The sequence below is a fragment of the Lycium barbarum genome, chromosome 8 (genome assembly GCF_019175385.1).
Source record: "Lycium barbarum isolate Lr01 chromosome 8, ASM1917538v2, whole genome shotgun sequence".
Lineage (NCBI taxonomy): Eukaryota > Viridiplantae > Streptophyta > Magnoliopsida > Solanales > Solanaceae > Lycium > Lycium barbarum.
Window position 1 is genome coordinate 17,627,411 of NC_083344.1, and position 21,624 is coordinate 17,649,034.

Genomic DNA, 21,624 nt, shown 5'->3' on the forward strand with positions numbered 1-21,624 from the left:
TTCCCCAAATCTTCAAAGCAAATACTACCGTCGCCAACTCCAAGTCATGAGTGGGGTAATTCTTCCCATGCATCTTTAACTGCCTCGAAGCATAAGCAATCACCTTTCCCTTCTACATCAACACACACCCAAGACCCACTCCAAAAGCATCACAATAGACCGTAAAGCTCCCCCTCAATAGATAAAATAAAAATCGGAGTGGTAGTCAATAAAGTCTTGAGCTTTTGAAAGCTCATCTCACACTCATCGGACCAATAGAAAGCCAATTCCTTCTAATTCAATTTGGTCCACAGGGATGCAATGGATGAAACCCCTCCATAAGCGTCGATAGTAGCCCACAAGACATATGAAACTCCAAACCTCGGTGATCGAAGCGGGTCTAATCCAATCCTGTACTGCCTCAATCTTCTTAAGATTAACCATAATACCATCCTTAGTCACCACATGACAAAGAATGCCACTGAATGAAGCCAAAACTTACTCTTCAAAACCTTAGCATAAAGCTTCTTCTCCTTTAGAATCCCGAGCACTATCCTCAAATGCTGCTCATGCTCCTCTCAACTACGGTAGTAAATCGAGATGTCGTTAATGAAGACGATGAAGAATGAATCCAAGTAGGGCCTGAGCACCCCATTCATAAAATCCATAAAGGCTGTGGGAGCATTTGTCAACCCTAATGACATCACCAAAAAATAATAATGCCCATAACGTGTCTGAAAAGCTGTCTTAGGAACATCCTCAGCACTAATCTTCAACTGGTGATAACCAGATCTCAAATCAATATTTGAAAAGATAGAAGCACCATGAAGTTGGTCGAACAAATCATCAATGCAAGGAATCGGATACTGGTTCTTAATGGTCACTTTGTTTAACTGTCGATAGTCAATACACATATGCATGGATTTGTCCTTCTTCTTCACAAACAACACGAGAGCACCCCATGGTGAAATCCTAGGCTGAATGAACCCTTTGCACAACAAGTCTTGCAATTGGTCCTTCAACTCTTCAACTCGGTCGGTTCGATCTAATATGGTGGAATAAAAATGGGCTGAGTGCCCGGCTCCAAGTCAATACAGAAATCAATATTACGATCGGGAGGAACACCTGGAATATCCATTGGAAACGCCTCTAGAAACTCTCTCACCACCATCGAAACTGACTCTAAAAGAGGATTCTCTAAACTAGTATCACGAATATATGGCAAGTAGGACAGACACCCTTTCTCCACCATCCTCTGAGCCTTAAACAACGATATAACCCTCTTCGGATACTGACTAAGAGAACATTTCCACTCTAATCTAGAATACCCTGCATGGCTAAAGTAATTTTCTTGGCATGAAAATCCAAGATCGTATGGTATGAAGATAACCGATCTATCCCAAGAATAGCGTCAAAATCAACTATATACAAGACTTTAAAATCTACCTAGGTATCGTACCCCATCAAATTAACCACGCAACATCTATATACTGGGTCTACCATTATGGAATCCCTAACAGGTATAGAAACATGAATAAGAGAATCTAGCGAATGACACATCAAATCTAAACTCAAAGCAAAGTATGCAAACACATAAGAGTAGGTAGAGCCTGGATCAAATAACATCATAGCGGAACGATGGTAAATCAAAAGAATACCTGTACTAACTGCATCAGAGGCTTCAGCCTCAGGTCTGTCTCGGAAAGTATAGAAGTGAGAACGATCACCCGAACTTTGAGTACCCCCATGACCACCACCTCGATCGGGCTGAGTAACACCCCTATTTTCCTGAGAACTACCTCTAGCCGATTGCACCACTATCCTCGGCATGATAACCTGAGAACTTTGGTTCTGGCCACCAGGCCTAAATCTGGGACAACCCCTCTTGAAATGCCTAAGGTTACCACACTCATAACATCCTCTAGGAACTGTGGCTCACTGAGAAGAAACAACTGGTACCCGAATTTCCACCACGACCCGACAGTCTATAAGTACTAGGAGTCAACTGTCTGAAACCATAAAAAGTACACGCCGACTAACCACTCTCAAATACTGGAATATGAACATAAACTGGCCGGCTAGGGGGGATGGATAATACTACTAACATGATGTCCCCTATCTCCAAATGAGGTACCAACACTAGGGGCAAAGCGAACCCTCTTGACCACTCGCTCCTCATAGTCCTTTCGCCTAATAAACTCAACCTCTCGAACTGCATCCACAATTTGCTAAAAGAAGAGTTGTGGAAGCCATCTGTGCAGTAATCAAAGAAATGGATAGATCAACTCATTAATAAACCTCCTAACCCTTTTAGCCTCATTAGGAAAAATCATCAAAGCATGGCGAGATAATGCGTGAAACTAGGTCTCAAACTCTGTCACAGACATATGCCCTTGGTGTAACCCCTCATACAAAGCCCTCCTTCTCTCTCTCACACACTACGAGGTACAAACTTCTCCAAGAAATCCTGAGGGAATGAAGCCCAAGTGCACGGAGGGGACACCGCTTGTTTAGTCTCAACAAACGACCTCCACCACTGCTTGGTGGGGCCAACTATCTAGAAAGTCATGTAGTCCACACCACGAGACTCTACTAACCTGAGGTTATGCAACCTCTCATGACTACTGATTAGAAATTCATATGAGTCATCCTCGGGGTCTCCATCATACATAGGAGGATCCATCATCCTGAAACACTCAAACATCTTCTACTCTTCCATAGACATCGTGGGCTAAGTGGCCGGAGGTGAAGCAAAGCCAGGCTCTAGCATATCCATGAATTGGAAAGCCATAGCAGGTGCTAGTTTAGCTACTGGAGTCTAAAATCTGGTAGCAGTCATAAGATCAGGATTCTATCCTCCAACCCTAGTTTGTGAGCCAACAAAGTAACCGGTAAAACACCCATCTAAGCCATAATCTCAAGGAAACCCAACAAACAAACCAAAGTATCCTGAAGCACAGGCGTAGCATTAAAACTCGGAGGTGCCTATCTCCGTCCATCCTCATCAGCATGAACTGGCTCATCAATCACCTCTTGCTCAGGAGATGCTGCCGTAGCACGGTCCTGAAGTGCCACTGGTGCTTGACCTCAGGCTAGTCCCACTACTCAAACTCTACCTCTACCTCATCCCTTCCCCTGCCTTGTACAACAGCCCTCACAACAGGCTCAGGTGCAAGTGTGGGCTTCTGCTCTCCAGCCGGGATCGATCTAGTCCTTACCATCTGTGAGAAAGAGTGGAAAAATAAACTCAGTATTCGATAAAGTCAAGAGCGTACAATAAGAATGAATGGAGTGAATTTCCTAAATTCCCTGTAGCCTCTCGAAGATAGGTACGAGCATCATCATACCAATCCGGAAGACTCTACAACACACCGCTCATGTACTTGTGAGACTATTAGACATAGAGCTCTGATACCAAATTTGTCACGTCCTAAAAATCTCATTTTTTCCATGAGGTCTCCCTACCCAACCCTTACTCAAAAACCCAAATGCATATTAGTTAAGATAGCATAAGTAAATGCAGAAATAAAGTCAAACAACCCAAGGTACTTAAGTCTTAGTAATACATAGATAAAAAATATGTTTATGTCTGATATAATTCCCTAAAACCTGGATGGCACAAGTACAGAGCTACTAATCTGAATAAAAGCTGAATAATACATAATACTGTCAAAAGTAAAGAAAGACAGGAAATAAAGATAAGAAGGAGTCTGGCACCGTGGAACCATGACTCACCTTGAAACTCTGAGAAAATGCTCTAATAAGATCTAAAAGCCCCCGCTAGTACCCCAGATCTGTACCTGCACACAAGAGGTGCAAGAAGTGTAGAGTGAGTACATGAAGCACATGTACCATCGTTTACCAACCCCAAACTATAGTGATGATGAGGGTTGGTACTTTTGATACTCCTCTTCTTAGTTAGTTAGTCTCAAATTCACAATTGATAAGAATACAATAAGTAGATAAGAGTCTCACATTATAATCGGATCTAGAAGTCCATTCCATTTTACCATAACCGTGAAAGTTGAACCTTTTCATCGTTATAAGCCAAGAATAAGTGTAAAGATCCTATATTTATATCAATTATGTCATGTATGAGCATAAAGATCCCATCTTATTATCCTCTAATGTGCATATGGAATAAAATAAAGTCATACAAGAATAAGTAGTATGAGATGCAAAGAATGCATTCAATGCAAGTGAATGGTATGCAATGCAATGGTCATATACACCAGTATACTCACGCTCCTGTAGTAAGTTTCACGTGACCCATGGGGGAATCATGAGGTCCACGTACCCACCCAGAATACCATATTTCTTAAATCACATTGGGTCCCAACCATTGGTTGTAATATCATCATCACTCCATCCATGTACCATATCCACTATCCGGCCTCTCCGGCCCCTTCCTCGTGTTTCATCAATCTAATGCCAACAGTATCATGTCATGAAAATATGAATGGATATGCGTACACCATAAAAATACATAATATCAAGTCAATATCAAGTATGCATGTCCTTTTTATAACTTAGATGAGATGTGGAGTGAAGAATGCAAATCATGTCGTTTTTCATAATTATATATCAAAAAATGGCCTTCATAGCCCAAATAAACAGCAATCATACCAACCCATGGCTCAAAGGAAAACCACATAATTTCCATCACAATTCATACTAGATCATGTTTTAGATACCCATACAGATACACCGGTACCCGCACTCGTATGATAAGGTAATCATAATAACATGAGATAAAAATTGAAGTTCATATAGAAGAGACATAAAACCTAACCACTGATAACATTTGGAGCCAAGAAACATAGTATGAATCGTTCTGTCATAACATCTTATGGATCATTCTATTGTAACATCTTATAGATCATTATGCTTAACATCTTCTGGTTTATTATGCTGCACGTCATTCTGGATCGATATGCATAAACATTCCTGAATCCCTATGCTTGACTCTTCTAGATTGTTTACTTCAATTAGACATTTAAAACATGGAAAATAAACCTACTTCTTTACATAGGGAAATCTGATCATATGTCACAAGGTAGCACATGAAGATGGAACGTGTGAGAGGGACACTTTCTTCTTTAAAACAAGCATTTATAAAAGAAATGAAACTTTACATAAATATAGTTTTTTCATAGGGGGGTCATTTAGATGCCGACCTTCATACATTACACCCTGTGCACAACATGTCTCCCGATCTTTGACCCAACTAGAATAGGTCATCTCACAACAATGCTATGTGGGTTGACATGACATGAACTATCATCATCAAATCCTATCTTGGGTAATATTTAAATTTCATCTCAGTGCGGAGGGAACTTATCCCAGCTTCTTAGCCAATTGCGACAGGACTTCACCCTATCATCTTTTACTAGTTGCGATGGGACTTTACCTTATCATCTTTTACTAGTTGCGATGGTACTTCATCCTAATGTCTTTTATCAGTTGTGATGGGACTTCACCCTATTGTCTTATCCTACATTGATATTTGTTGTTTAAGGCATCTATCATTGACAACACCCTCTTGTCAATCTTAGTGGTTCTCCCAAAATCATTTCATAACACATGGCCTATTGGCCCCTTTCTTTCCATTACGTTATACATATGGGACTTTGACCCATAGTACCTTTCATCATTTCGTAAACAATGACATAAGTAGAAAAATTATGAGGCATCATGTGATCATTAATGTAATCATAGGCTTCATCAATTCATGGGTAACATAATATCATAAAAAGAACTTTAGGCTTATAGGACTTGAACCCTTTTTGGAACACTTTATATGGGAAATACTCATCGTGGAGTGCATATGATGTTCATGATCCATAGATATCGTTAGCTCATAGAAAATATGTGATCAGAGGAAGATACCTTAAGCTCTAAGGCTTTACTTCATTAGAATACATAGCATAGAAGCACATACTGATATTTTGCCCCACAAAAAACAAAAAAACAATCTTATGTTATGCCTGATTTTCGCCTAGATGATGGATCAAGTTAATTTATTTGTTCCTTAATTTTAGTTTGCAGAATATTGATAAATAGAGAAGTAAAGACACATTATTTTTACATAGAAACCACCCGACTCACAATGGTGAAAAAATCACGACGTACAACTCTGCAGGATGTGTCCCAAAACTTCACTAAAACTGTGAGCCTTAGCAAATTCAGATTACAAAGATTGCAAGCTAGGAACTAACTCTAATCCCTAACACAACAATCTACCTAGACTATTGAGTTCCCTCTAAGTTTCCCTTAACTTGGAGCTGAATTTGACCATTATTTATTCGTATTACAATGCTTCTAAAAAGATGAAAAGGTACAACTCGATAAACAATCCTTATACAAAATATAACACTTGAAGACTGTACGACATTACACAAAGAAACAGGATCTTCAATCTAGTCCTTCGTATCAGGTTGCACTTCAGTAGCCAAGCAAAAGTATCTCAAATATTGCTTTTGCTTATTTTCTCGAATTCTACTTTTCTCTCTATGTGAGTGTATAACCTTCTTCCATAGAAGACTTGCATATATATAGTGATTAGTAAGTAGTAATACTATTGGTCACAAACACCTTACTTGATAAGGCCCATCAGGTGAGATAGTGTTTGAGATGGAGGCACCATCTTTGTTATCACACGACGTAATATACATCATGAGAGTCCCAAGTTTATCCTAGATAATATTTTAATGGACTCCTAGATCTTGTCTGCTAAGTACATATCTCGAAGTCACTTAAATCCAAGAGTTCCACCCTATTTGAACTCTGAGATTGAACATGTCCCATTGACGTGGTTCATTCACCTGGTTAATTCATTTTGTCAACCATCAAAATATGCAAGGTCCAACAAATTCCCCCTTTTTCATGATGACAAACCCATGGTCCTTTGTTCCCTCAGTGTAACCTGTTCCAATCATTTCACAGCCTAAAGAAGTACCACACGAACAACTAAGATGAACCAGGTTAGTAATATTGAGTTATAAACATTAAACAGTATACATCTCTCCCCTTTTGGCATCATTAAAAAGTTGCTTCATCATTATAAAAGATCAATTGAATGGTAGTCAATATATTACTCATGGCCACTAGGGCTATTGTTAGGTTGTACAACATACTTCGTCCTATTCTATCCAATTTTTGCCTAAGGATGGAACACATTACTTTACCTGTTCTATGCTAGCATCAAGAAGAATATGAATAGTAGGAAAGTAAAGAATACATGAATTTTACTTGGAAACCACCCGGCTCACAAAGGTAATAAAAACCATGACCTACACCTCTGTAGGATTTACCTCAAACTCCATAATGGTGAGCCTCTGTAAATTCACGTTATAGACTCTGTAACCTAGAACTATAAGAAAGTTCACTTTTAACGACCACTTCGTAGCGAAGGGACATAAATCCGGTTGTTAGAAGTGACAAACAACGACCAATATATTTTGCGGTAGCTAAATAACAACTTTTATTAGAATGATAGCGATGGGACCATATCCGGTTGTTAATAATAAGGAATTTTTACGCGTTATAGCTACTTCTAATACATAATTAGTGGTAATAACTACCTTTTATTTTAATTACTAATAATAACTAAATACTTTTCTAATTTACCTATTATAGCTACACAGTAACTTTCAATTACCATTTCACAAATACACCTAAAAATTAGCACTCTCAATCCCATATCCCCCTTTTAATGGTAACAATATTAATCACTTAATATACATTATCATTCTCTCTCATTTTTCATAAATTCTTACCTTTTTAAAAAGGGAAGAATATGTGAATGCCCAGTGAAATAGTCATCTTCTTCCTCTCTCCACCTTTCTGCAAAATTTGATTTTCCATTTTGGGATATTGCAATCCGAAACGATATTTTCAGTACGGTTATTTCGATTCAAGGCATATGTGGTCAAAGTGGGCCTTTTTCACGTTCTATCCCATCTCCTTTGTTTCGTGAAATTTTCGCTATTTGTGTTATTATTCTTCCACAAAATCAACTTGGTGGAAGTGATTGTTTTTGCTCCAGAGCGTGGTGGTGGTTATGGTAGCGCACACGAGAGAAGGGGAGAGAGAGAGTTTTTTTAGGGTTTTGAGAAGATGAAAATATATGTATTTGTATATGTTCTATGATATAACTACCAATTGTTGTGGTTGGTGGTGTATTTTTGTATGTTTTTCAATATATTTGTGTATTGTTTTTTCAAATTAATTTCATCGGTTCATCTAGTTTCAAATACACGGGTGATGCAAATACATGGTAAGTTTTCTATATATTTATGTATTTTTTCGAATTAATCCCATCAAATACATGGGGTTTGATTGGAAACTTCAAATACATTAGTTATGCTATCAAATACATAGGTAAATAAAAAATGAAATCAATATTGAAAACTTCAAATACATTACCACTAAATACATGGGTGATGAAATTGTTACTCACACAAATACATGATATTTAATATAAAATACATGGGGTTTGATTGAAAACTTCAAATACATTAGTTATGCTATCAAATACATGGGTAAATAAAAAACAAAATCAATATTTAAAACTTCAAATACACTGGCTGTTGAATGTTTTCAAATTTTGAATTTTTGATAAGTTTTCTATATATTTATGTATTTTTTTCGAATTAATCCCATCAAATACATGGGGTTTGATTGGAAACTTCAAATACATTAGTTATGCTATCAAATACATAGGTAAATAAAAAATGAAATCAATATTGAAAACTTCAAATACATTACCACTAAATACATGGGTGATGAAAATTGTTACTCACACAAATACATGATATTTAATATAAAATACATGGGGTTTGATTGAAAACTTCAAATACATTAGTTATGCTATCAAATACATGGGTAAATAAAAAACAAAATCAATATTTAAAACTTCAAATACACTGGCTGTTGAATGTTTTCAAATTTTGAATTTTTGATTTTTTACGTTTGAATGTTGAAGATCGGATGAAGGAATAGAAAACGGTTATGGTAAAGAAATCTAAAATCTTATTTTGTGGAGGAGTATGGTAAAAAATACCAATTAATAACTAATTAAATGATCCCACTGTTATGGCCTAAAATCAAGGGATATGTGTTCTTTTTTACTGTGTTACTATGAATTTACACGCATCAAATACATCCGAAAAAATACCTTAATTTGGGAAAACATAGCTACAAATAGTAATATTTAAAAGCTTATCTATAAATGATAGAAAACTACCATAAGGTAGTAATTTGAGTAATTTTACCTAATATTAACCCAATAAAAAACAAAGCGCCAACCTTTTGTGTTTTTCCCTCAATTTTTCACCCAAAACCGTTCCCCCTCTCTCGAAACCCTCACTATGAGCGCAAACTCAAAACCTAGCCACCCCCTCGCCCTCGCTTCTCTGTCTCTCTATTTATGTGTGATGGAGAAACTTAATTTTCTCCGCTTCCATCTGCTGCATCAACTCTGTCCTAATGAATCAGCCATTAAAATTGTTAGGATTGAGTCAATTGACTTTCTTGCCTCGATGGAATGAGTGAACTTGCAAGGATCATGCTCAAGAAGGAGTAGCTGGCAATTGTTGTTGCGTCACTAGCCCATAGTCGCCATGTTGGTTCAAAACGAGGTTGGCGATAAGATGCCCTGTGTCTCTTATATTGTTCTTAAGTATGATGAAAAATGTTTCTGTGAAATTCCTACTCGCTCTTAATGGTTATGACTCACCTTTGAGTACTTGGTGAACCATTTTGAACGAATGTTACATTTAAGCTTCTGGCAATTTCATTTTCCTTTATAACAGTTATGAATAAGGATTAATTCACTAGAGATTGTGATCTGTTGTTTTATTTTCTTTTGATGTCATTTCTGAATTTTTGAAGGTTGAAATGTCTAGTGATGACCCCCTCCCTCCACCCCCCTCAGTAATGGAGTTCATAAATGTAAGTGTTTGTCCCTCTTGTTTGAAGATCTTCAAATTTCTGATGGTTTGGTTTTAATTTAACATTGGAGAGTTCACTAGATTCATCACAAGCGTAGATTGGGATAAATCTTTCTGAAACTTGTTTAAAAAAAAAAAAAGATTAACTGAAAATGATCCGAAGTACAAGTGGGATATGAATGACTACATTATAGGTACCTTTTGTACGCACCTGTGCTTACTAAGACGCAAAACCTTATTTGTTAAGACATTGCTATTTGAAGTTGGATTGCTTCTTAGTGTATACTTTAATAAATGGTTTTTAATGTAGTGTTCTTTTATGCCTAAACATGTGTTGTTAGTGAGTATTTCTTTATGGCCATAACAAGCTATTTCTCAATTCTCATTCTTTTTGCAGTTTGTTAGCCGCTTGAAAATGTGTGGAGATTATCATATTTATTATCTATCGATGATTGCTTCTCCATTGAGGTTTGTGACATAAACTTAACCATAGCTACTTTTTTTTTATAATGGTATAAAATTTAACTGTAGCTACTTAAACTTAATTGTAGCTTCAAATATGATTCAGTTAAAGAGGCATAGCTGCATGTAGCCTTATCAATCAAATATGCACCAGGAAGTTGATGGAGTTCTTATATATGATAGACTGCATATAAAGGACATCACTTTTGCCTTCTCTACTAGCAGGAGCTACCAATATGACGAGGTTGGTTCTCTTTTTTTTTTATATGTTTTTGGTTATTCAATTTTCTTTTAATGTGTTGGAGAATTCATGGTCCTTTCTATGATGTCATGTTATTTAGGTAATTTTATAAGAGAAAAGACTACAAATAATCTCTCAAGTTTAAAGCTAGTGCAGTTTAATATTGGTCCAATCAATGGTTCCATTAAAAACAAACGTTACTCACCCTTATACTACTAACCCAACTTCATTTTTCTCTGAATCTATAGATGCTCTATCTTTTTTCTCAAGTTTAGAATCTTGTTGAATCACTCTTTGCGTCTTGTTTATGTGCTGCAGTAACAGTGTTTCTGGATCTCTTCCTTAAAGTTGACTTGGATCTTTTTTTCTTCTTTTACAAGTGCGAATAATGTTTGGTTACTTTACAGTGGAGGGTTTAAACTTGAAACTGAATCTTGCAAGTTTAATTTTTTTCACGCCATTGAGAGCGATAAAAGGTAATAGGTCCATATCTAATAAGTTCTATTTAGGCTCAATACATTACATTAGGTATTTGGCCTGACATAATAGCTTTCCTATCATCATCTTTAAAGATATATTTCAACAAATTTTCTTTGTATGCGTTTTCTATCAGGACACCTCTGGAACCAAACCACGCAGCAGTGGATAGGACACAAGAAGCCTGTCAACCAACTAGAACTGCTTCGTGAACTTAAACTAAAGTGAGATGTTTATATCCTTTTTCCAAATAGTCTGATTTGTCTTAGTTCCCTGTATTGCCTTAGAAGAATGGCTTAAAATGAAATAGCAACAACAGGTCTTTTTCTTCTTACTGAATAAATGAGACATTATATTGTTGTTGATCTTCCATTCCCTTTGATATAGAGGCATAAAATATACCTAATAGAAAATATATATGGAGGCATAACATACAGGTGATTGGCATGCAGGTAAAGGTTGGAATCTAAAAAATTCTTTGGAGAAGGTGTAAGTTTTGGGTGGCGGTGATTTAATGGTCTTAAAGTACTGAAATTTCTGATCTTCAACATTTGGTGTTCTAAATTGTTGGCATTACAACATCTAGAGCAGTTTTTGTTTATAATTTGCTCAACTTAATCTCTTTTCTTATGGAATAGATCTTATCATATAAGTTGCCGAACGAGGAAAGATTCAAAGATTTAGCAAATTATTGAATGATAGAGTAAATAATGGTTCACATTTTTCTGTGGCCCATAACTAGCCATTAACTTTATCATTTTTGAAGGCATAAAACGACTCCGAATTACTGAAGTGTAGAGTATGCTGCTATATGTTCTCTTCTTTTTTATATTAAACTGCCCCTTGTTAGTAAGGGTGTTATATATCTTGAAAATAAGTACAAAAGGGGAGCTTGGTCTTACCCCTCAGAATATAACACAAAGATAAAATAATTTATGCTTTGCAAAAGGAGAGTTAGGAGATTAAGCTAGATCTTTGCAACGGGCCAGCAACTTGTGCATATAGAATTGACTTCAACTTCAAAGAACTCCTTGTACAATTAATCTTCTAAATTAGTGATATTTGGTCATTTAGCTTTAGCAAGTAACGAGAATCTAAGATAAGTTTGGTGGTGACATGTTTTTTATGGTTATTCTTTAATTAGTTACTTCTTAGTTTCTCTTTTCTACTTTAAGTAACTCTTGTGATTAAATGTCATCTATAAGAGAGCATCTACAGGTTAAAAATTGTGTGTTGTTTCATCTTATTTATTGAGTTAACTGCTTGAGCGTGCTTCGAAAATTAAATTTACTTTCTGGATACAAATGTAATCCATCCACTGTCATGTATCTAACCCATCCATTGGTAATTTTTTCAGAATTGGAGAACTGCAAAATGATGTCTAGTGTCATTCAATTATACCAAGTTCTACAATAATATGCCTTCTATACAAAAGTTGATTCTTTTAACATACTCATTAGCAGTGGTAACTCAGTTTCTGAATTCTAATAGCAGAAGTATTTGGTTTCTGATCTTCTGTGTAAGGAGTTCCTCCAATAGTTTTTTGGAAATATTGAAAATAACTGTTAGAATATGTTTCATTGTTTCATATTCTTCCCTTTTACTTTTGATCCAAGGCTTCAGAATCTGTGATGAGAAACCCATCCATTGTAACTATTTTAAGTTGATGTACTAACTAAAATTTTATGATTTCTTGCTATGTGAAGATAATGAGTATGGATAAGGTAGAAGGGTCATGATTGTTCCATTCATGAAATAAAAAACAAATGTCATGATATCTTTGTTACAAGACCTACCTGAAAAGTGGTTTAGGAGATTTTCTCATTCGATGTTCTAGTTTTATGGAATAAAGTATATGTATGAGGTTTTATGCTTGGAACTAAAATCAGGAAATCAATCTGGATTCTTTTTAATCAAGGAAAATCAATATTGAATTAGAATTTCGATACTCTAGAGCTTGAGCTTTATGAGATAGAGAATCATTTTCTCCTTGCTTGGACATTCTCTTGCCTTGCTATGATGAGTTCTGTTATTACACTGAGATGACCTTTTTTCAATTACAGTCTACAAGCTGGAGTCTGAAGAACCCCCCACCACCCTTGAAGAAAGTGCAGAACAATGGAAGCAATTGGAGAAGTTAAAGAATAACTTGAAGCACAGGAGGGACCTACTTATATTTTGTTTCAATCTGTTTAGACATGTCACATGTGTCGAAGCTACAATTTGAATCTATTGTTTGGAGTTGAGCAAATATAATTTCATGTAATCTGAATGTGTATAATTGTTTTTAGTAATGTGATGACTTAATTCCTTTCAATTGTCTAGTAATCTTATTAAAACCACCTGTAAACAATTGGATTGTCAGGAGTGAATGTTTTCAATGACCAAAGTAGTTGTTTTTAATAGTTTAACAACCGGAGTAGCAATTAGCGAGGGGAAAATTCTGTCGCTAAAGGTGAGGTTTAACGACCGGAACTTATCCTGTCGCTAAAGGATCTTAACGACCGGACTTGAAATCCGGTCGTTAACTTTTAACGTCGAGGCTTTTAATGTCGGGTGACGACTGGATTTCTGCCTGTCGTTACTGACTTATATTGATTGGATTTAGACTTTTAACGATAGGATTTCATATCGCTAAAGGTCAGTTTTCTTGTAGTGATAGGAACTAACCTCTGTTTCCTATCTCACTAATCTCTCTCTACTAGTAAGCAACCATCAAATCGAACCCCAACATGAAGTTGAACTTAAAACATTTTTGTACTTACCTATATGATTTTATGAAAGAGGATAAAGTACAAATCGATAAACAATCTATTACAAAAGTCTAGACTTAATAGCTGGAAAACATTATACAGTAGAACAACTCCTTCAATATTTGTTCTTGCACTAGGGACGCAGCTCTAGATTCTGAATATTCTTGATATCTCTTTTGATCGCTCAGTATTCTAAATTCTCTCTTTGTGAGTGCAAAAACCTTCTTCTTGGTAAGACTTGGATATATATAACATTGAGTACACAACAAGGTCGACAAACACAACACCCTCTTTGATTAGGCCCATGAGATATATTAGGGTTTGTGTTGAATTGGGTTTCTTGCCTTTTGAATTGTCTTCATTGTCCTTTTAGGAGACAAAAGAACCCTATTTACTTACGGCAAGGAATCCTATAAACTTGACTGCCAAGTGTTTACCATAAATCTGTAAATCCTAGTTGTTGTAGGACTTACGCTGGAATATGTTCACGAACCTGTTTCATCCACCTGGTTCGTCTACCTCGGAATCTCTGCACTGTCTAAGATGAAACATGTTCACGAACCTGTTTCATCATCCCCTTCTCAGTCATTCCTATGACTCTATCTTGAACCTGCTTTTGTGATGGATGATGGCACATGTTAACAAATTTGTTTCATAGCATCATGCTCTTTGCTCTGTGTCTGTATTTCTTCACTTAGATTTATTCATTACTGGAATAAATCATATTTTTATCCTTATCTAACTCTGTGACTTTGATCATGTTCTTTCTCTGTGTTGCAACATTTTTGTAGACCTGGTTCATGTGCTTTTTCTACAACTATCTTTATTTGAATAAAATATTTCTGAGTCATCTTCACCTTTTCTCCTCATGATTTCTTTTCTTCTGATTCATTCATCAACTGCACCTGATGACTCGTTGAGATAGAACATGTTTTTCATGCTCGTTCTATTCTTCAATGAACTGCTCTGTGACTGAGTAGTATTCATCTTCTTTGATCTGCATCTGTCTCAGTGATATATCATGTATGTGGATGTTCATTCTCTCTCTGATTTGATCATTGCACTTGTCTTTGCATTGGCACACATGTTTGCAATATGGGTTCATGATGCTCTTTTCTGTTGCTTCTTGGTAATGGAACATGTCTATGGACCCGTTCTAACAATCCTGTGCTGCCTACTTTGCAATGGAACATGTATATGGACCTATTCTATCCATCCTGTTCTGCTTGCTTTTTCAGGCTTTTACATTATCTGGAACATCTGCTTCATCTCAACCAATTGTCTAGCTTTGTTCTATTTACCTTGTCAATTATCACATGTATCTACACCTGGCTTCTTTGAATTGTAGGTTCACTTTTTCAATCATCAAAACTTCACATATGGATTTATGCCACAAAATTTCCACTTTTTTGATGATGACAAACACCTGTCTTTTAAGCAACTGTGCAGCCTGTACCCACCATCTCATGACCCAGTATTTGAGCATTACACTTATAGCAAACCAGGTTTGCAATTGAGTGAAAAGGCATAAGCATACAATTAATTAATCTTCCCCCTTTTGTCATCATTAAAAAGTTCATCCAAATTACTTAAGTTTCAAACCGAGTTTGCAATACATTACTCATAGCCACTGGGGCTATCTCATATACAAATACAACCAGAATAAGTCACTTAAACAAGTTCGCATTAAAGATATTTAAGTCACACAAACAAGGAATAATTTTATAAGATAAGTAACTGTTTTTCATTATTCTTAAAGCACAATTCCAGTCCCTTGGTTACAATTGTACAAACTGATCAATTTCGAAACATAGAACTTAGACAAACTAGGATACATTGTGTTGAGGAAACACTTTAAAGAACCTGATCAATTTCTAAGGACTGTGACCAGGGTGGAGTCTATACTTTAAGACTAGTAACTAACGAATCCTAAGGTGAGATGATGGCAATGTCTTTGAAGAAGAAGGGAGGCATATATGTTTATTGGCTAGCTCCCCTAAAAAGCACCCTACTTATTCACTTTTTACCCCCAAGGAGACCCAGTATCGTTTTCCACCGGTTTCACCCATGAGGACCAAACCCCAGACTATTTTTCTTTCCCAGATAATGGAGGGTTGTTCTCTGTTTTTTTCCTTCCTTAGTTCTTCATAAACCCTTATATATCTTTTAGTTATTTTTCTCAATAGGCCTTCAACATTAGCTTGGGTTGAACTCGTAATGTCCAGTAACTTATTTTCTTGAAGAGTTGTTGTGACACTGATTTCTTTTGTATTTGCCCCTGTTTTGGGATCTTTAGAAATTTCCCCCTTTCTATAAGCCCCAATAATTTTTCTTTCCTTTTTTATCTTTTCAGGTGAGTAGATTCGTATAGAAGGGAATGGATGGTTGATGACAGTGAGATAGAGTGTGAAGTCGAGTTTGGTTGAGTCATGAGAATACAGGGGGGACCTAGGGTTATCGGAGAAGGAGGAAGACAAAGACATTTTTTTATATTTGGTGTTGTGATGAAAGAGAGAGTGAAGTGAGTGAGATTTTAAGGATTTTGGACAATTTAAGTAGAGGTGAGGAGACAAGGTATGTGGTGTGAACAGAGGAGATGATTTTTTTTTTTTGGGAAGAGCATTGATTTAATTGCCGCCATTTTCAAGAGGGGTCATCATGATGCTTTTTCTCTCTATTTAAAGCTCTTTTAATGTCGGCCAGGTTCTTGAATGGGGTAGGTAGAACAGGTTGTCCAAGTTATTTCATGATCTAAATCTAAAATAAATTGCAAAGAAACGAATAAATACCTGAAGTGATAATGACTAACCATGTGAAATCTTATTTTTCAGCCCAGTTATGACATAATACTTTGTAAAACAAGTTTGAGAGCATGAACCTGTTAGGGTATGGCCATATAATTAGATGTACAAGACTGAGTAATTTATTGTACGATTTCAAATTGAAGTACTCAGTTTATTTGAACCAAGGATTCTAGCCAAATAATTTGAGAAAGAATGGTATAATTAATCTTTTAGCATAGTCTTCATCTTAACTTCTCAACTCTTAATCAATTGTCAGTAGCTCAATTTTTCTGGCTGACATCATAGATAGCAAGAGGCATTAGGTTAATGCAAGCCCTATTGTCAGAAAGAGCTCATGCAAAATTATGATGACCAATAGTGCAAGGAACAGTAAATGCCCCTAGATCTTATTTCTTCTGAACTTTGGTTATAGAGATAATGTAGCTAATACGGTGAGTGACACTCACTGTACCATATTTGATTGGTCGCTTCTTTGTCACTAAATCTTTCAAATATTTAGCAAAACCTGACATCTCTTGGAAAGCATCAAGGAATGGAATATTCATAGATAGCTGCTTCAGATGATCATAAAATCGTTGTCACTTGGCATTCTAGGTATTCTTTACCAACCTTTGAGGGAAGGGAGGTGAAGATCTGATAAGTTGAGTTAAGGACCAAAGTGCCCCCGTTACCTTACCTTTGCCCTTGTCATTGCTCACCTCTTGAGCCTTTAATCTATGGAACACAATAAACTTCAACCACACTAGGAGTTTTATCTTGCACTTCCTCAACAACACTTGGCACCTCAAGTTGTGCCTCTTCATCTTCTTATTCTTCTATAGGCTCCCTTTCAACCGCTTTTGCACCCACACCTTGAAGTAGTTTCCAACTTCGAGTAGTGATAGCATTGCACTTGGCTATTTGATCACCACCACCACCCTTTGGGTTTGGTATTGTATCACTCGGGAGTTGTCCTTTTTGTAGAGGATATTGCTTTCTAGAAAGACTCTTATTTGAGACTCAAGCTTTTGGATGGAAGCAGTGTGAGAACCCATAACTTGGGCAACCCCTTGATGGTCGTATAGGACTTTTCTTGATTGGCTAGCACTGTCTCAAGCATGTTCTCCAATTTAGATATCCATTGATAATTTGATTGACCCTTTGGCGGAACATAGGGATTGGAACTCGTATTCCCGAAGTTGTTATTGTTGTTGTAGTTCACTTGGTTCGAACCACCATAGTTATTTCGGCCATATTGATTACCTTGCCCTTATCATTGAGGTTTCCACTGATTCTGATTCTGGTATCTGAACCGTTGATAATTCTACCTTTGGTAATCCCCTTGTGAGTTGTTAACATAGTTGGCATTTTCATATTGCATTGGCGTTCCCTCTTGATATGGAAAATATGGAGCTTGACATATTCCCTTTGGCAAAGTCTGCAAGTCGTCAACTGCATTCACCTTCTTTATCTCCTTTTAATCAAACCTCTTGGTCAGCAAAGTAATATTAGTTGCAAGTGGAGCCAGAGTTTGGTCCCTCTCTTGGTTTTCCTTCACAATATTATTTGCTAACTGAGCCCATATGCTACACCATCCGTTCCACTAGAGTTCCATGCTTGATTATGTGTAGTCAAGCTATCAAGAAATTGAGTGATTCGAGCATAAGTCTTGTCCATGAAACACCCACCGGCTGCATTACTAGCCGCAGATTGCTTCATCAGATCTAAAAACTTCTCCATTAATATGTTCTCTGGAAAGCCATGAATCGGAGACAGCTATGAAATTATTCAAGTGTTGATATGGGTCATTGTCTATAGAGTTTAGAAAATACCCTTCGAGCTTGGGCAATTGATAGATAGAACTATCAATCTTGAAACTTGTGACACCAGCCCTTGGAGGAATAATAGCAGATGAATATTCAACCTGTTGCATGAAATCAGCAAACACATTCTCATCTTCATCAACTTCCTATGGCTGGGGAACTACATTTTCAACCCGACCACCATTCGCTCCATGTCCTCCTCCTCTTCTAGCCATAATCACATGATTAACAACAAAAGCAAACAAAGTGTGATGGAACAGAAAAAGACTTGAAGTAAAGCACACACTATTTAGTAATTGCAAACTGTATTCCTAGGCAACGACGCCAAAATTTGATACACTCAAATTACACCTACTAAATGGCGTAAAGTGAACGTTGTCAAATACAGTAACCTAACTAGGTTGGGGTCGAATCCCTAAGGGAATAGAGTGTGAAAAGGTTACTATCGTAGTGTGTTACTTAACTTTCGGTCTTAGTTCGTATTTCGGTAAGTTTGTAAAGAGAGTATATGATTCTACTAACTAATTCGATTTGAATGTCATTAATTGGATTGAGAAACCAAGGTTATGTCCCCTTTAGAAGAGATGTAATGTTATAGGTGTTAATATGATATATTTCTAATGGATTGATGTATGGTATGCACTTAATCTCTAACTTACTTCCTAATATTTCCCAACAGTCAGAAAGTATTTCCTCTTTATGATCTTCCCAAATATAAAAGAGTTGAAATTAAAAATGATTAAATTTTCCCAAGTCAACTCTTCTTATCCCTAAGTGAGTTTATTAAACGAGGGTTAATGCCCCGAGTTCATGCTACTCATTCCTGCCAAACCCTATTTCACCTTCCTAAGTAAAATAAGGGTTTATGGCATAGGTTATTGTTTGCAACCATAAACCAACTTTAATGAATAAGAAATAAGTAAAAACCAACAACCTATTATGCATATACTCAATGTTAAACACCCATTCACATAACACCCATCATTGGGTCCACAACCTTCGTATTAAAATTAGCTACTCATAGTCTTTAATGTAAAACAAAGAATTAAATGAATCATTAAAGCTTACAATAAGAATACAAAAGATGAAAAGAGGGAATCTTGTCCTCAAAACCTTCAAAACAATGAGGTATTCAATGCCCTATAACAAAAACTAAATATCAGAGCAAGAAATGTCCACAAAAACCCTACATCAGCTATTTATAATGGTCCAACTCGAGAAAAATACTTTGACAAAACTACCCCCGACGAAATGATCTACATACTGTAAAATGATACACGGTCTGTAAATATGCAGCCTCCACCATAAAATTGGATTTGTCTTGAACTTCTACACTTCCTTTTGACGGACCGTAAATTAATTTACTGTCAGTGAATCTATGCCGTAGATGTTGCTCTAGTTGGGATGCATGTTGTAACTGATTTACGCCGGGATTTGACGGGCCATAAAATAATCTACGGACTGCATAATTCAGTCATGAATTCACTCATATTGAGGCATACACTATGATGGTTTCATGCTATGATTGAAGGCCATAGAATGATCTACAGTCCGTCTTTTGTGCCGTGAATCTCAACCTTTAGTTGACTTCTCTTTTTCTTCACATTTTTGGGATCTTTTCACGTAATTTTCCCGACTTTTGCCATTCTGAGTCTCAACACCCGAAACATAACAAAACACATCAAAACGACACAAACTTGCTTGAAAACAAGTAAAACTCACTGTTAAAAAGCATCAAATATGTCGTAATTCCACGGGACATCAAAGCCAATACCATACCAAACCAGTGGATTTATCACCACAACTAATGCTTGTAGGCTCAACATGTATTCCCTGTCACAATACTCTACTTTGCGTTACATAGTCAAACTAATACACTGGTACACACCCAAGTATTTATGACAAACACTAAGGCAGGGGCCCCGTTCCTGCCCCATACCCCTTCAATATTTATAAACTATATACATCCTCCAATCAGAGTCTTAAAGAGTAAATAGAAACCTACCTCGAAGCCAAACAGGAGCCATAAACCCTCAAACCTGAGCCTTCCCCTTTCGAAGTGCTTCTGAATGATCAAAGTCTATCAAATACAAATTTTATATTAACACACGAGTCCATAGACACACATATTATTATAATTCTACTGGAAACCTAAAAATGGACCCAAAATAACCAAACTTGATCCCCAACAGTAAAACTGCAGATTTAGCATAGATTTATCTTCCCTATAGTCTAAAAAGTCATAAACCTAAAAATCATGGAAATCTAATAACAATTAGGCCTTCAATTTTATTATTTACACTAAACCCAATTTAAAGGGAAACCCCTTATTCTACCATCTACAATCATGGGGTGAATTGGTAAATAAGGAATGGATTCGCTGGGAATTACTTAGATGATGGCTAGGAACTTACTCCAATGAAGAATCTTGAAGAACGCACTTGATTCCTCTCTAAACTAAGCTCCAAAACTTGAATTATGTGAAAATTGAGTCTAATTTTGAAATTGGGAATTAAATCAATGTTTCTGTCCAACCCTTCTTCTCAAACCCGAGCAACACCTCGTGATTATGATTAGGCATGACCAAACCCAACTCTCTTTTCCCCTTCGTGATCACAAAAGAGGTATCACGATCACGATGACCACCCTTCAAGTCACGTGATCGCGGTCCCTCCCTCGTGAACACGAAGAAGGAAACCAGCAACTGAACTGTTACATCCCGTATTTTTGTACATTTGATTTGTCGTAATTTAATCGACATAAGTTCACGTACAAGATTATTTTTGGAGGTTATAAGTAATTATGCTATGTTTAACAAGTGTGACGACGGTAATTGAGGAATAATAGTACAAAAATTTGTACTCTAGCTATTAGGTTGGAAAAATTTAAATTTGATAAGGCATAATTTTTTATCAATGTTTTAATCTCTATGAATATTAGTATATGTTTTATTGTATAAAATGTTTACGATTTATTTTTAATGGAAATATTATAAGTGTAGCTGTATATTGAAATTATTAAAATATTGGAAGCTTTGTTTTTTCTTTTTTATAAGTTACACCTCCACCACAATACATCCATATAATTTATGAACCATGACCCCTTTTTCATAACTTGTTGCCAGCACCTTATATGAGCATGTGTGAATCATTA

General features: G+C 36.4%; 1 long non-coding RNA gene across 8 annotated transcripts; it reads left to right on the forward strand.

Moving 5' to 3' along the window:
• The first annotated feature begins 9,297 nt into the window (after nt 1-9,297).
• LOC132606001 (uncharacterized) lies at nt 9,298-13,429 on the forward strand. 8 transcript variants are annotated; one of them, XR_009569568.1, is made up of 6 exons: nt 9,298-9,620; nt 10,330-10,400; nt 10,484-10,638; nt 11,016-11,111; nt 11,249-11,336; nt 13,176-13,429. It is a non-coding gene; the product is annotated as an uncharacterized LOC132606001 (long non-coding RNA). The 8 variants fall into 8 exon arrangements; XR_009569565.1 differs by having other exon boundaries at nt 10,954-11,111; nt 11,249-13,429; XR_009569564.1 differs by having other exon boundaries at nt 11,249-13,429.
• Nucleotides 13,430-21,624: the final 8,195 nt, after the last annotated feature.